Source organism: Mus caroli, unplaced genomic scaffold, assembly GCF_978045245.1.
Source record: "Mus caroli unplaced genomic scaffold, Mus_caroli_1 scaffold_1, whole genome shotgun sequence".
Classification (NCBI taxonomy): Eukaryota; Metazoa; Chordata; class Mammalia; order Rodentia; family Muridae; genus Mus; species Mus caroli.
Genome location: NW_028227256.1, coordinates 160236849 through 160254214, shown reverse-complemented (window position 1 = coordinate 160254214; position 17366 = coordinate 160236849). Strand labels below are relative to the sequence as shown.

The 17366-nt window shown below is 41.6% G+C and overlaps 1 long non-coding RNA gene across 1 annotated transcript; it reads left to right on the top strand.

Moving 5' to 3' along the window:
* The first annotated feature begins 7 nt into the window (after window positions 1-7).
* LOC115031296 (uncharacterized) lies at window positions 8-14677 on the top strand. Its single transcript, XR_003836894.2, has 3 exons — window positions 8-105; window positions 11708-11814; window positions 14167-14677. It is a non-coding gene; the product is annotated as an uncharacterized LOC115031296 (long non-coding RNA).
* The last annotated feature ends 2689 nt before the right edge of the window (window positions 14678-17366 follow it).

The following is a 17366-nucleotide window of genomic DNA, read 5'->3' as shown; positions in this document are numbered from 1 at the left end:
CGAGCCTCTCGGTACTCCGAGTCCTGGAGAGGGCGCAAGGGGGCGGTCTCAGGCAACGGAGATCGAGCGTCTCGGCGCTCCGGGTCTTGTCTTCTGGCGGAGGGGGTATGTTCAGGCAATGGAGACCCTGAGCGGGTCGATCGCTTCCGTCTTTCTTGAATCCCAGAGAACCTCCAGGGGTTGTGACGTTCAGATCCGATGGAGGAGCACGTGGGTTGTACATGGGATGAGTAGGGAACGTTGAGGAGAAGTCTTTCAACTGGCGCTGAAAGGGTGACTAGGATGTAGGTCTCGTAGAAGATGCTACTTTGCGGGGCTCTCTGAAGGACCTGAGTAAAAGGGGCCACATGTGATAAAATATCTGTCTAATACCATTTACAAAATTGGTGAGGGTACTCAGTTTCATTCCTTTTGGTTGTAGCCTAAATGGCAGGATCCAGACATAGGGATTCAGGCGGGAAACCATCCTTGCATTGCCTTTCTGCCAATAATTCATCTCCTTCTCGGTCTCTGCTTGACATATTTATTTAAAGAAGTCTGGCGTTGCTAGACTTAGTCCAAAACCGTAGAAATGTGTATTTCTTTTCTTTTTTTAATTTATCCTCCTACATGTCTTTTAAGCTTAATGGTTATTAGTCCTTTGTTAAGAGTTTTTAAACTGTGGGGAAATATATTGCCAGTTTATTTGATAGACACAAAAATAAGAAAAGATGCTCAGGGACAAGAAAACAAACCGGAGGAGGAAAATTCCAGGAGAAAGCCCTCTTTCACCCGCTCTTTAGTGTAGGGTTGCTGTTGGGCTCACTGGTTGAGAGTTTTCACCTCACAACTTGGCTGACTTGGACTGAAATGGCCTGCCCAGATAGAAGTATCTTAGTCTGTGTCTCTGGCAGGGCATGGTAGTGAGATTATCACGGAGTCACTAGACAGCCCAGAGGTAGTCTTTTGTTTGTTTGTTTGTTTCTATTCATTTAATGTTTTTAAAAGATTTATTATGTGTATGAGTGTTTTTGGCTGCATGCATACATGTGCATACACTACTGTGTGTATGCCCGATGCTCTTAAAGATCAGATGAGAACTTCAAATCCCCTGGGACTGGAGTTACAGACTGTTGCAAGCTGCCATGTGGTGCTAGGAATTGAACCTGGGTCCTTAACAAGAAGGATAAGTGCTTTTTCTCACTGAGCCATCTCTCCAGCCCCTTCAGTTGATGATTTTATCCATATATTTGATTACTACGCCGAACTTCCTTGCCTTGTTTGCTAGTTAATGTCCTTGTCTGTTAACAGCATAAGGAAATACGATAATAGAGCTACAATGGACATGTCATTCATATATGTCTTATTATTCTTATGAATAATCTGTTATTTTTCTTTGTATTTAGTCATAATGCCTTAATTTGGCTACTTATTTTGATTGCTTTTGGGCCAGGAACATATGCCCTCACTCTTCTTTAGTAATGTGGGAGAGACCCTTTGACTATCACTAGCATTTGTGAAAACTTAGGAAGTGTGATTTCTATGGTCAGTGTGAGTATCTGTCTTATTTATTGTTCTATTGCTGTGAAGAGACACCGTAACCACAGCAACCTTTATAAAAGAAATCATTTCATTGAGGCTAGCTTACAGTCCTGAGGCTTAGTCCATTATCAGCATGGTGGCATCAGGCAGACATGGTGCTGGAGAGAAGCTGAGAGTTCTATTTCTAGATCTGCAGGCAGCAGGCAAAAGAGACACTGGGCCTGGCTTGGACATTTGAAACTCCAAAGCCCACCCCAAGTGACACAGTTCCTCCAACAAGGCCACATTTATTCCAACAAGAGCACCCTGTCAAGTAGTGCCACTCCCTAATGACCAAGCATTCAAAGCTGTCAGCTTCCTGAGGCAATACTTACTCAAACCACCACAGTCACATAGTACCAGTAAGTATGAATGATTACAAATATCTCTGTAACAAGAACTTAGAAACCACTTTCATTAAAAAGCACTGATCATTTGAGTCCTTACGTGCTTGGGCCCACAGGTAAATCAAGGTAGTATGAGAGGCAGGCATGGCCGCCTTCATTGTGTCTGTCTTCTTTACATTGACTCAGAATCCCACCAGACTCTGCATGCACACACGTTAATCACTTAAGTAGTGTCTTTCACCTAGTGCTGTGGTTCTCAACCTGTGGGGCTCAACCCCTTTGGGAGGGGTATCAAGCAACCCTTTCACAGGGATTGCCCAAGACCTTCGGAAAATACAGATATTTACATCCTGATTTGTAATAGCAGCAAAATGACAGTTATGAAGTAGCAGTGAAATAATGTTATGGTTGGGGTCACCATAACATGAAGGACTGTGTTAAAGACTGGCAGCATCAGGAAGGCTGAGATGCACTGCTCTAGAAGGAGAAAGGAAAGCATCCTAAAGGTGTTGGGCTTTGGCACAGGGTCTTACTATGTAGCCCTGGCTGTCCTGGAACTTACTATGTAGATCAGGCTGGCCTCAGACTCACAGAGATCCATCTGCCTCTCTCTCTTAAATACTGAAATTAAAGGCAGGGGCAACCATATCCGGCTTGGACTCTTAGTATTTCTAGTGGCTGCATTAGAAACAGCAGATAGAGCCAGAACAGTCAAGGACACAATACCTACAGAGTCAATTAACCCCCAGCCAAAGAGCATACAGGGGCTGGATCTAGGCCTGTTAGACATTTGCAGCACAGATGTGCAGCCTAGTCTTCACGTTGGTCTCCTAACAAATGGAGTGGCGGCTGTCTGTGGCTCTGTTCCCTGACTTTGGATCCCTTTCTCCTAGCTGGACTGCCTGATAGGGCCACAGGGCCTCAGTGGGAAAGGATGCACTTAGTCTTGCTGTAACTTGATATCCCAGGGCCTGCTGGTACCCAAGTGAGGCTTCCCCTTCTCCTAGAAGAAGGGGAGGGGGTAGTGGAGGGAGGGACTTGTGAGGGTGAGACTGGGAGGTAAAGAGGGAGAGGGGCTGTGACTGTAAATAAATAATTAATGAAAAATAATTCAAAACAAACAACAGAAACAGGTGGTTGTGAGCGCCATGTGGGTGCTGGGAATTCAATCAGTTTTTTCTGCAAGACCAGCCAGTGCTCCTAACTGCTGAGCTGCCGCCTCTCCAGCCCCAAGCGTCAGATTCTTAAGTGGACTTTCCATCATTTCTTTTCGATTTAGCTCATCTCATGCTTTCTTCCAGAAATTCTCATTCCCATTCCCGAGCCGTATTTGAGGTCTGTGTGTAAATCAGGTTGTCTCATGCCCTGCCCAGGATTCCTACTTCTCAAATCTGCTAAGGTGATTGCTGCTTGATTTATTTCCTTTCCAGCTTTCAATCGTTTGTTGCTATTGTTTCCTATGAGGAAAAAAAAAAAAAAAGGAATGTAAATTATAAGAATGCGAATAAATAAGAAATAATAAAATGCTGAGTTCCATTTGTCAGTGAATAGCAGTAGGAGACAGCTCAGCAAAAAATATGCTGTCTATTCTTTCTTTATAGGGAAACACTCCTAAGCAAACAAGAATGTGGTCTTTCACATATAGAAATACAGACTCCCTGGCAAACAAACTAATAGTATTTGCTTGCAGAACAATTCATATACGTGGAGTTTCTTTAGCAACATATCCGTGGGCTGAGATTACTTATGGTAAGTCCATCAGGAATCTGGCTCCAAGGGTATAGATCACTGAGAAGTAGCAGTGTAAATTATTAATTAGCATAACAGTGTTTAACAGCTGTTTCATAGCTGAGTCAGCTAGCTCATTCTGTATTAGTGGGGTAACTATACATCTCGCTTAGAAAGCACATAGAGTTCCCTGGACAAAAAGTGCACCCAAGTCAAGAGTTAGCTAAGGAGCAATGCCAAGTAATCGAATCCTGTCCCTACTTTGTATCATTTGATCAAGTAAGTTATGTGGAGCCCGGCTTTAAAATACAGATTGACTATGATTTTTTTTTTTAATCATGTTTGTATGGTACTGGGAATGCCCTGATGACTCCTCAGAAAACTTAAACATGACATTAAAAGAAGGGTTCGTAGAGACACTCTGTTTCCCCCCTAACTCCCTATACATCTTAGGGAAATGCCCCTCCTTCAAATGAGGACATCAAAGGAAACACATCTGGTTGTGTTATATGTCTTAATTTACTGTTAAAAATGGCCACCATTTGTGAAATGCCTGTCTTTAAGCACCATCCTCATAGTTAACCCATTCTATTACTATACAACAACCTAGAGATAGTATCATTTTCCTTGTCAATTTAGAGAGCATGATTCCGAGATAAGATTGTGTAGTTGTTCAGGGTTTTAGGGAATACGCATTAATGAATATTGCAGAGATATAAGCTTACATTAAGGTAAAATAAATATTTCATCCAAATAGGTCACATGCTTCCCCTAAAATAGAAACTAGGCAGTTCTTACTTTTTGAAAGGAGGGATAAAAATGTTTAATTGTGGAAGTATACTGGTAAATTGAGTCAATTGCAATGTTGAATAGACATATCAGTAAAATTAGGATTTTTTCAGATACTTCACTACTAAGTTCTTTAAAATTGTATAGAATTAACATGCCAGGATGCCACAATCACACAAAGGTAGACTAAGACACAGTGGTTGTCACATATTTGTAGTTAGAAGTCAATGTGACCTACACTTTCAATCCCAGGACTCAGGAAGAGAGGCAAGTGGATCTCTGAGCATTCATTGTCAGCTGGTCTACATAAGAAAGAAAGAAAATAAAACAGAACCAATATTCAAATTAAACTATTTTTAAATGTTGCATTGTGATACATTGTTCCTAATACTGAAAATTTCCTAACACTTAAACAGCATTTATAAGCCAAATAACAAGAGAATGGGATAGTAAAAATCAATTTATCAACTTTATAGTTAAAAACTAGTGCAAAATGGAGATAGTAAAATATAAAGTCAGTATGTTATTTTATCTTAGTACAAGTAAAACAATTTTGTTATACAGAGCCTATCAAAAAGTTTTGGTTTGGGGCTGGTGAGATGGCTCAGTGGTTAAGAGCGCCGATTGCTCTTCCGAAGGTCCCGAGTTCAAATCCCAGCAACCACATGGTGGCTCACAACCATCTGTAACGAAATCTAATGCCCTCTTCTTTAGTATCTGAGGACAACTACAGTGTACTTACATATAATAAATAAATAAATCTTAAAAAAAAAAAGTTTTGGTTTAAAAGACACAATTTCTGTGAGCTGTGTGGAGTACCCATGGTGAACAATGCTGTGTGGCCCAGCAGCGGACCAGACAACAGCTCCTACAACCTGGGGGCTGAGAAAGTTCCATAAATAAATACACTGTCTGACCAGTTTCCTTCTATGGTGTGTGACTTCCTAGGGAGGTGTGAACAAATGTCCATTTTTCCTCAGCTAGGGCACCAGCAGCAGACAAGAGAATAATTCCACCCCAGTCTATTGTGGTGAACCAAAGAGTTGATTGGGGTTACTTCCTGGAGTGTGGGTGACTCAAAAGCAGAGAGTGCATCACCCAAAGCCAACCCCTACATGGCTTGTTGCCCAACTTGCAGATGACTCCACTAGAGAGACTTAGCAGCTCTGCTTTTATGAGCTTAGTGTCTTGAGAATCTTGTGCTCTGTAGCATTGTAGCATTCTGTAGCCTCCCGAATCTTGTGAGCCTCTCCTTCCAAGAGCAGTGCTCCAATTCAGAGGGGTTAGTTATGCAACATTGTGTACTACTGCATTCAGCCTGTAGTCTTGACTCTATCCAGTTACTTTTAGGGAGATGCGGAGAGGGTGCACCAGGTGCAAGTGTTTAGACTTTCTCTGAAAATGTCCCCTGTGCCAAGTTTCTTCCAAACTGATGAGCAAGCTTTTGGTTATTGACTCCTGGTCTTATTTTCGACTAACTTTTTGTAGCCTTCCTTTGATTTGACACCATATCAATAGTGTCAAATGGCAGGCCAACATAGAATTCTCTTATTTTCTCCTCTCGCAGTTGTCTGCCATTGATTCTTCTGTTTTATCTTTAGCTGCTCCAGCAGGACCTCAGTCTGATCCTGTGGTGGTAGCTGTGGACTTCCTGCAGCCCATCTACTGTTGATGGGGAAGCCATGCCCCCCCCCCCAGCTTATTCTTAAAGCATATAGAAGCACTCTTTCAAGTTTAGTACCTTGCGATGATCCCACTTGATCTAGGAGGGTTTAGTGTGCTGAAAGTCAAACATGGCTTTCTTGCTGAAAGTGGTAATGCTAATTTTAGGTGTAGTGGATCAGCTAATCTTTCAAATAGGTATTCTATTAAAGTTTGAGGATATAAAAGTGGTGAACTATACATTCTCTTCCAAATACAGTCTTATACAGCAACACAACACTAAGTGTGTTAGCCTTGTGTTACAATGATAAAATGATTGTGTGGTAATCTCCCCTGTTGACTCACGTGTTTGAACACTTGGTCCCCACTTGGTGTTGCTGTTTGGGTAAGTTTAAGAACTTTGGCCCTGGCTGGAGGAAGGAGGAAGTATGTTACTGGAGGTGGGCTTTGAGCTTCTCTCTCTCTCTCTCTCTCTCTCTCTCTCTCTCTCTCTCTCTCTCTCTCTCTTTCTCTCCCTCCCCCCCCCCCCCCCCGCTTCTGCTGCCATACCTTTGCTCCACCAGCATAACTCTTAACTCTTTGGAACTATAAGTAAACCCAAATGAATTCTTCCTTCTTTAAGCTCCATAGGTTGGTTGTGGTGTTTTACCATAGCAATAGAAAAGTAACAAACACAGCAAGAGGTAGCATAAAAAGAAGGAAAATCAACTGAATTAATGAGTTTCAGAGATTTTAGCTCATAACTTGGGCTCCTTGCTTTTGGGCACAAAATGAGACAGATTATCATGGCAAAACAGCACTTTGAGAAGCAGGCTGACCACTTCATAGTGGCCAAGAGAAAAAGAGTCAAAGAGACCAGGCAGTGGTGGCTCACGCCTTTAATCCCAGCACTTGGGAGGCAGAGGCAGGCAGATTTCTGAGTTCCGGGCCAGTCTGGTCTACACAGTGAGTTCCAGGACAGCCAGGGCTACACAGAGAAACCCTGACTCAAAAAAAAAAAAAAAAAAAAAAAAGAAGAGAAAAGAAAAAAAAAAAAAAGAGTCAAAGAGGCTGAAGCCCCACTGTTCTTTTGGAGGCTATGTCTCCAATGGTCTAAGACCTCCCAAAAAACCCATGTCCTGAAATCTCTACTAACTCCCAATAGCACTGCAAGCTATAGACCAAGCCTTCAATATATGGGTTATTGAGGGATGTTTAAGATCCAAACTGTAAAATAAGCAATAGTTGAAAAGGATTTTAGTCAGGCTTAGAGTCAAGTGAACAATGGGATAAATTGTTTGAGTTTAACAGTAAACTAAAACCACAGTGAAGTCAAGTCAGAGTGCTGTCATATCTTGGAGGTAGTAATAAGGGGAAGACATTACTATGTCTTGGCATGGATTGCTTCCTGCAATAGTACGCACAGTAGAAGAAAAGCAGAAGTCACAGTTGTAGGAGAAGGGTTTCTGGTAGTGGAATACAGCCATGGCTAACTAACCCTGATCTATTTCTCTTCCCATTTCTCTTGCCAACTCAGTGGATTGTAGTGAAAGGCAGAAAGAAAGATAATGAAGTCTTTCTTTTCTTCCTTGTGCCTCTTTTCTTTTTTAGGGTAGCAAGTCATTTAGCATAGGGATCCTCCCAATTGCCATCTCTAGGAAGAGTCCAAGGAAGAATATTTACAAGAATGTCTATTTTCTATTGATGCATTGAGATATCAGAATTGGTTATTTTATTATTTTTAAATTTATTTATTTATTTTTATATGCATTGGTGTTTTGCCTCTATGTATGTATATATGTGTGAGGGTGTTGATTCCCTGGAACTGGAATTATAGACAGTTGTGGGACTCCATGTAGGTGCTGGGAATTGAATGTAGGTCCTCTGAAAGAGTAGTCAATGCTCTTAACTATTGAGCCATGTCTCCAGCCCCTGGAATTGGGTATTTTATAAAAGGTTTGTTTAACTGCTGTATTTGGGAGGATGAAAAAATCCAAGATCAAATAGCCCCATCAGATTGGTCTCTGGTCAGGGCCCCTTGTCTACATCATGAAGCAGATGACCTCATGGAAGGAGCACATAAAAGATGAGAGATTTCATGAAAAATAGAAAGGCACAGTGGGGCGAACAGAGTGTTGCTTTTATAACACAAAGGTACTACCTTCAGGAACTTAGCTTTGAGTCTGTCATTTTAGTTCATCCACCGTCTTGATATGTTTGATGATTTAATTATTTTCCACTAAGCTCCACTTCTTAAAAATTCCACTGCCTTCCAACGTTGCTGCTCTGAGGACTAACATATAGACGCTTGGGAAGCCTTCCCAAAGGATTTCCAGACCACAGCCAAGGAGAAAGTGATTCTAAGAATGAGTGCCTGTTAGCATCTGGGGTGAAGGGATGAAGAGCTGTCATTGGTCACACTTGTACAGAGTAGTCAAGACAGGACACTTTAAATAAGACAAGTCAGGCTTGTGGTACATCCCTGAAAACATCACAAGCTAAGGCAGAGGATGATAAACTCAAGGCCAGTCTGAGGGTCTATAGCAAGGACTGCCTCAGCAATGTGAAGCAACACACACACACACACACACACACACACACACACACACACACCTGGCGGGGGCACAAGGAAAACAAATAAAAAATAGAAGAGTGTGGCAGGCTGGTCAAGCACTTGTTTAGCAGGGTTTTAACCCTTGAAACACCAACACTCCCACCCCAATGAAGTGGAAAGGAGACTGAGTATTTTTATCAAAACCTCAGAGAAAATAAAATACTAGAAAAGCCAATAGATTTACTGACTCCAAGGCCATTACTGATTTTTCACAAGTATTTTGATTAACAAGGGAGAAATGGAAGCCACATTGACAATTTTAATTTTTAGTAGAATTACAGATTTGTTTTTATGGTGGTTTGAATAGGAATGACCTTCAATAGGTTCATATATTTGAATGCTGAGTCACCAAGGAGTGGCACATTTTGAAAGGATTAGAAGGGTTAAGAGGTGTGGCCTTGTTGGAGGAAGTGTATCACTAGGGGTGGGCTTTGAGGTTTCAAAAGCCCATGGCAAGCCTAGAGTCTCTTGCTGCCTAGCCATCAGGATTTAGCTACTGCTCCAGCACCTGCCTGCCTGCCTGCTTGGTGTCATGCTCCCTGCATGCAGATAATGGACTGAGACCCTGAAATAATAAGCTAATTCCCAATTAAATGCTTTCTATCATAATCGTTACTTTTGTCATGGCATCTCTTTGCAGCAATAGAACAGTCACTAAGACACGTTTTGTGGAGTCAGGGTTCCATGGAAAATAAACAAGTTATATTTGCTAATAACAACATTTAGCCAATGTACGAGTGAAGTTGAAAACCCAAGTATAAATAGCTACAGAAATGAGAGGATGAGACTACAAGATGTCGAATTCTAGACTAGAAGAGACGACCTGTCTTTAGCAGTGTCCTTAGATACAGGTGAGGGATTGTGAACTGGGAAAGAGAAAATAAAATGGCATCAAATGTAAAGTCACAAAGGTGTGGCCCAGATTAAAAGTGTGTCTTCCCATCTCAAGATCTGGATTAAAGGCACATTGTCTTGCTCCCTTGAGATCTGGATCACCGGTATACCCTTCACTTCTGGATTGTAGCTCATTCCAGACAACCAACAAAAGCCATCAAAATTGGTTAGTGAGAGTTGGCCCATTGGCATTGGTTTTGTTTTTGTCTTTGATCTTTTTTAAAAAATATATATTTCAAGAACATAAAAAGAAACGTTGGGCTAGTTGTGACTCAGCTGGTACAGGGTATGGCAGCAAAACTAATGTTCTGAGTTTGATCTCTGGGAATCTATGTGGTGTAAGGAGAGAATTGACAATGTTCATTTGGAATATTTAGAGACAGGTGTATATTCACATGCATAATACCTATTGTGTGTCTGCTACTAAGTCATGAGCATAGTTCAAAATACATTATTGCTTTTACCATAGATTAAATTTCAAACAGAAATGAGTACATCAAATAATTACATATTGCCACATATTTAGGAAACAGTAAAAGAATTATTGACAGTAAGACTAGAAGAGAAGTTAATAAAAAGAAAAAATAGGCTTTCTGAGGGAGGTACCTTTGAGTAGGAAACTTCTAAGCTGACTAAAAGTGTGAAAGGCTCCTGTCATGAAAAACAAGGGAGAGAATGTTCCAGGCAGAAGGACAGCAAAGGACACTAGGCAGGAAAGAATGTGGCATTCAAAAATAGTATTTTGACCATTGTGCTTAAAAACACATAAACCTTTCCATCTTCATTATGTTGAAGTAGGTGGTTTTCAGTGTTAAGTACACTCACATGTTGGGCATCAAACCCCTGGAACCTTTATTATAGCTTGCGAAATTCAAATTGTATACTTACTGGCAACATCCCTTTTGTCCCCAGCTCCACTAGCTGGCAACCATAATTCTACCTTCCTTTTCTGCCCTTCCTCAGCCCCACCCCAGACTTTGAGATGGAATCTCACGCCACCAAGCTAGTTTCAGAATTTCTATGTAGCTAAGGATGACATTGAATTCCTGATCCTTCTCTCAGGTCCTGGCATGTGCTGCCACACCCTGCTCACAGATCTGCCTTCTATTTGTGTGCGTTTGGCTATGTCAGCTCCATTATATAGGTGGAATCATGTGGAATTTGTAAGTTTATGACTGGCTTGTTTCCCAGAGTAGTGTCTTTAAGCATATGTCAGGATTTCCTTTTTCAGGCTGAATGCCATATATCCTGCATTTTGTTTGTCCACTCACCCACTAGCACTCCACTGTAGATACCTGCCACTTTTGTTGCTTCTGTTAGGAGCACTTGAATTGTTTCTCTCTCTTGCCTCTTGAGACTAATGCTCTTGTGAACATGATATGTAAGTATCTCTCCAGCATTTCCCTTTACTCGCGAGATGGCTCAGCAGTTGCAGAGGACCCAAGTTCAATGGCCACCACTCATGTTGGGCAGATCACAACTACCTGTAAGTCTAACTCCAGGAAATCTGTCACCAACGCCTCTGGGAACTCCAGCACATGTGGCATACACATACACTACACACATATATACATACACAGAAGCAGACACACACAAGTAATAAGTATATTTTTAAAAGACTTTTCTTTTCATACTTCAGTTTTCCTTTTCTTTTTCTCTTTTTGGATATAGACTTAGTTTGCTGGATCATACAATAATCATTTTTAAGTTTTTGAGAAACTTCCCTGACAGAAACATTTTGTATTTCCACTAATAGTACAGCGGGGTTTCAATTTTTCCACATCCGCAGTAGCGTTTGGTATGTTGTGTTCTGTTTTTTGTTCTGTTTTGTTTTCCTCTGCTCATTCTGTGGTATGGAATGGTCTTTCAATTATTTTCTCTTAATCTAGGATCTTACTGTCCAGTCCAAGCTGGCCTGGTTCTTGACATCTTCCTTCTCAGCTCTGGTTACAGGCACGGTTTCGTAGGTTTGGTTTATATTTCCTTACAGTAGCAATGTGTAGCATGATATAGACCCAAGTCCTTTGTCTATTGTTACATTAGCCATTGATGTTGAAGTGTATGATTTGTTCATATGTTCTAGATAATAACCCTAGTTACTTATGATTTACAAGCATTGTATCCTGTCCTGTAGGTTGTCCGTTAACTTTTGTTGAATGATTGCTGTCATGTACCGGGGATTAGAGTTTGCTTTCGTCCTGAGTTCTATCTAAGAACTCCCTGCCAAATCCAGTGCCCTGGGTAAGCCTCCCTCCCCTGCTTTGTAGGTTTTCATCCTTTCTTCATTTTGAGTTAAGTTTTGTATGTGGTTAAGATAGGAAACCAACCTCAATCTTTTACATCTGACTTCTCAGTTTCTCAATACTCAGGATTTTGATATTTATGAGAAAAGAGGGGGCAGGCCAGTTGATTGCGGCATGGTTAACAATGAGCATAGCAGAATATGAGATTGGATCATGAAGGCACGTTAAAGCATCCCAAGAACTTAGCAACTGGAGAGCATCATGATCAGATTTATACTTAAAAAAAAAAAAAGAACCCAATACATTCCATATGGAATACCAAATAACATTAGCATCTTTGCAACTTTTCAGAGAGATAACACATCCATTTTACTAGTACTATTTTCCTTTCCTGCTTTGCTGTTGTTGAGATAACGTCCCTATGTAGCCCAGACTGTCTTGGAACTGTTTATGTAAACCAGGCTGTCAAACTTACAGAGACCTGCCTCTGCCCAAGTGCACCGCCACTCCCAGCCAGCTCCTCGTTTTTAAATCTTCCTTTCCTCTAAGCTATTAACTCTGTGAACCTTTTGTTTTATGTAGTTTTAAGTTCGACCTGGCTTTTGGAGGACATTAATTGCTGAACTTACCGTTGGCCTTTTTGTCACAACCAACCTGTTCCCCTCTGTGATGGTTTGTATATCCTTGAACCAGGGAGTGGCACCATCTGGAGGTGTGGCCTTGTCGGAATAGGTGTGACCTGGTTGGAATGGGTGTGTCACTGTGGGTGTGGGCATAAGATCCCCACCCTAGTTGCCTGGAAGTCAGTCTTCCACTAGCAGCCTTTGGATGAAGACATAGAACTCTCAGCTCTGTCTGTGCCATGCCTGCCTGGATACTGACATGCTCCCACCTTGATGATAATGGACTGAACCTCTGAACCTGTAAACCAGCCCTAATTCAATGTTGTTTTTTATAAGATTTACCTTGGTCATGGTTTCTGTTCACAGCAGTAAAACCCTAACTAAGACACCCTCTCTTTACTTCTCAGTGTTAATTGTGGTAGAGTCTTAGGGTTTCCTTTATGCAAATATGTACTGCCAGTGGAACAGATCATAACAATGCCTTGAGAAAAATTACATGCCCTAACTTGCTTTTCTGGACCAAGCCCATCAGATTTATTCTTTGAAATAATCATGAACACATGATCCAGCAATCTCACTCCTAGACATATAAAAAGCACACTTTCATGCAAATATTGTGTGTGTTAATGTTCACAGCAGTATTATTCATAATTGCTCAAAGTGGAAAGAATAAACATCCATCTCATTCAGCCATAAAATAGAATGGAATACTAATATATGATACATAAGACATGAGCCTTGGAAGTAAGCTAAGTGAAAGAAGCCCAATACAAGATGCCACATATTATAACCCCATATATGCAGTGAAAGCTGGAGGATGTGATGACCTTGCAACTTTAGCCATCTCTTTTGAACAGTGCTAATCAAAGTACCTGAGTTCATCCTTTGTACTGGAAAATGTCACTTTGATTTGCAGCTCCATTACATACTCAGGATGCGTGTATGACCACATGACAAGTGGCAGGCATGGCGGCAGCAGGAAGCCATGAGATCAAACCTTGAGTAGCGAGCCTGCATCACCTGTACCTGGAAGTCTTATGATTATGTTTTTATTACATGTACAGATTATGTAAATTCATGAAAACAGATAGAGGAGTTAGGGGGACAGATAGGAGTGAGGTAAGGAATGTCTATATTTTTAATATTGATAGAGTTTATGCTATATGGATGTATTTCAATTCTTAAAATGACATTTTTAAAAATATGGCTTTTTCTATCATATGTCAGAGAGACAAAGATAAAGACACTATTCGAGCCAGGCCTAGTGGCTCATGCCTGTAACCCTAGCATTCCTGAGGCTGGGGCAGGAGGATTGATGTGAATTGAAGCCAGCGTGGGCTACATGGTGAGTTGTAGGCCAGCCAGGCCAGCCAGGCCAACAGGGTGAAACCTTGTTAAAAACAAAGCAATAAACAACAAAGAAAACCAAACCAAAGACGCAACCAGCCAGCCAACAACGAGCCAACTAAAGATAAACTATTCGGAGATGAGGATCATTAGTAACAATAAAAAGTCTTGGCACCATAATCTGAGATTCTTCTTAGGGAAAGAGCTTCCTTGTACCCCAGCCACCCGGTAGCAAAAAGAGTTTCCGCTTTAGAGAAGAATTACACTGGACTAGAGGGAATTTTGGGTTTGTGTCTTTGAGGATGCTGGATCAGAAATTTAAGATGAATATGCTGGGTGGAGCATTTCAGTGAATTTTATTTATTGAATTCTATTTTAAGATCGTTCCTTTGGTTGTGGAAAGTATTTTGTTCCGGGCTGAGAATGGAGATCATCCCGGAAGGCGAGGCACTGGAGATGCTCATCGTCCAGAGTGCTGAGTGCTGCAGTCATGGAGGAAAAGAAGTTGTTTTTCAGGGTATTTTCCCCCCTTGCACAGGAACTGGTTCACAATAAAATCGTGGAGAAAACATTGTTACAGTCTACCCTTACAATCCTCCCCAATATCCAGGCTGCACTTAGGATCCAAAAGAAGACTTGTGAGCCTTGCATGTTGGGGTCCCTCACACCAGGCACAGATCTCTGACCCTGGGGCCATTCCCTTCCTCTCCCCACTCTCCTGACTTTCCTAAAGTTACCGCTCCAGACCTAATGGCAAATAACTTACCTGTTTCCTATATGTGTTACTTGCCCTGTCAAAATGAATGGGAATGCTTTAGCAATCCATACGTATGAGGAAAATTGTACAGCAACAGATTCGGTTACAGAAGAAACGACGGAACAAAGAGAATACTGGGCGGTGATTGGAACACTTATGACTGAACTCAATCAGACCCAAGTATAATTTCCTTCATTTATTTTCTAGCAATTGGAGTTTATTATCAGTTATGTGTGTATGGTTGCTGGTGTGTGACCATCTCCTAGGAGGAGGCTAATTAATACTTAACAAGACTGACATAATCTTCCAGCCAGAAGGGTCAGTTCTGCTAATGTCAACATTAATTTAGCAGCTCAGGATCTCTTCCTCCATGATTCCAAACCATTGTATAAGAAAAACTCCTGGCAAACTACAGAACACAGTATTACGATGAGGAATCCAGTATTAGCTTGCGAATTACTTCTCAGGTCAACAATATCCTCAAGAAAGTGTTGACACCCACCTAATAAAAGGGTATGAAATCACTCTGAGTTGTTATGCCTGCCTTCCATTATTGCAAGACACAGGAGATGTTTATTTAACTCCAGGGTAGAAAACAGACCCATCTGCTAAGATGACCAGCCGAAAATAGTTTCCCTATTACACGAGCCACTCCCTGTCCACCATGGAGAATTGTCTTTATCCAGTTTTATATTCCACTCATGGGATGTTTTCAGACCTTGGACCAGTGTCCTGCACTCACTGTGGGAGGGCATCAGCTGAGATGGGCATGTGAGGTCCAGTTTTTGTTTCTCTGGCTCTGGGATTCAATAGCATGGGCGAATCTTTTAGTTCCTTTCAAGGAGCAGTTCAACAAATGATTTTCTAGTTCTCCTGGTGCTTTCAAAGGACTAGCCCTTCACTTATCCAGATGCCAACATGGGTAGCATTTTGAGTCCCTTTGTCTTTTATTCTCTTCTAGTAAGTTGTAGGAGAAATGGGGAGGCCACCTCTATGTAAACTCTGGGGACTGTGCAGCCACAAAGGCATCTCCTGCAGGAGGACCTAATTGAGGACTGCCTGAGATACCAAGGATTGCTGGTACAGACAATGCCAGCCAATCCGGAATTGCTGTTTAGAAGAGCTGCTTTCTTGGGACCAATGGGGTGCAGATGGAGGATATTAAAGGAGCTTGTGGCAGCATTCAGAGGAGCTTGCTGTGGCATTTCTCACCTGCTCCCAGAGCCTGTTGTCTTTGACTCAGAGCCACCTCTCCTCTAACCCCCAAGGGCAGGTAGAATCAGGCTGCCAGTAGTACAGGGCACAGGCAACAGTAAGTCATCAAACTCTTCTGTACTTCCAAAGCATATTTCTCAGATCATTTCTTCCCAATTTTCATGATCCTGGGTCTTTGTTAGCCTCTTGCAGTCTGATAGGTTTGAGCTTAAGGAAGCTCTACCTTCCTTTTGAGACAGAAGACTCCTAAAGCTTGCTTTTAAACTCAGTTTCTAGTTTGCCCTGCTGCTGCCTTCCTCCCACTGTAAACCCTTGCCCCAGGCATACACGTTTCTCCCTCTCATGTTTACTCTCCATATTGCTTTTTCATTGCCTCTGAAATGAATGACCAAAACATTTAGCACTGTGGACAATGCAGATGTATTATCTTTCGGTTGCAAAGGTCAAAAACCTGACATGCATTTCTCTAGACCACAAAACCACATCAGCAGGGCCTGTACTCCTGCCTGCTCTTCAGGGGAGGAGATCATCTTGGGTTCCCTTCCCAGCTTCTTCAGGCCACCCTTTTCCCTTGGCTTATGGAGTCTTCTATGTTCAAAGCCAGACATAATAGACCAGGTCCTATTATGCTACCAGCACTGTGTTCTTGTTCTTTTGCTTTAGAGGGATCCTAGTTATTACACTGGACCCACATGGATAATCTAGGCTAATCTGGTTTTAATATCAGCAGATTAGCAACCTTAACTGTGTCTACTGTCTTAACTCCTCTGTGTCAAGTAACTGATTGGCAGATTTTGGGGCACTCTCTTCAGCCACTGAGCAATCTCTTCAGCCTTTCAGTGTTTATTTGAAGTCATTCAGGTAGTCAGTTTGGGAATTCTAATATAACAAAGCATTTTAGCATCTAACTTTAACTGTATTAATGATAACACACACTTGTTAATTATGTATCATGGTTAAATCTGCAAGAAACATTTCAAATAAGGAAAGACTAGTCAGAGTTTGAGCTACGGAATCTTCTAAAATATTTCTGCAGTAATGATCTCATTTTAGCAAATCTCTACTAGTGATCCGGTTGCTACTTCTTTCTTTGGGCTAAAGAAGGGAGGCAAGCACAGATGGTAACAGGTGAGTTGCTTACGTTTTTGGTATGGAACATACTGTAAACTAATTACCTTTTGGGGGCAGAATGTAAGGATCCAAGGGTTATGTCTGAGTAGGCAGTACTTGTATTGCTTTTTCTGATGCCATGCCCCTGACAAAAAGAATTGTAGAGATAATGGGGGAAAGAAGCAGCCAGAGAGTCTTGGAGAGGCCTCTAGATCAGTGTTTCTCAACCTATGGATTATGACTCCTTTTGGGGTCACACAGTCTGTTTAAAGGGGTTGCCTAAGACCAACAGAAAACAGATATTTCCATTGTGATTAATAACAGTGGCAAGATTACAGTTATGAAGTAGCAACGAAAATAATTTTGTAGCTAAAGTCATATCTAAGGCTCTTCAGTTCTTAGTCACCACAACATGAAGAACTGCATTAAAGGGTCAGTGTTAGAAAGGTTGAGAGCCATGAACCTAGAGGGTGAATTACCTCCTTCTCATAATTCTCC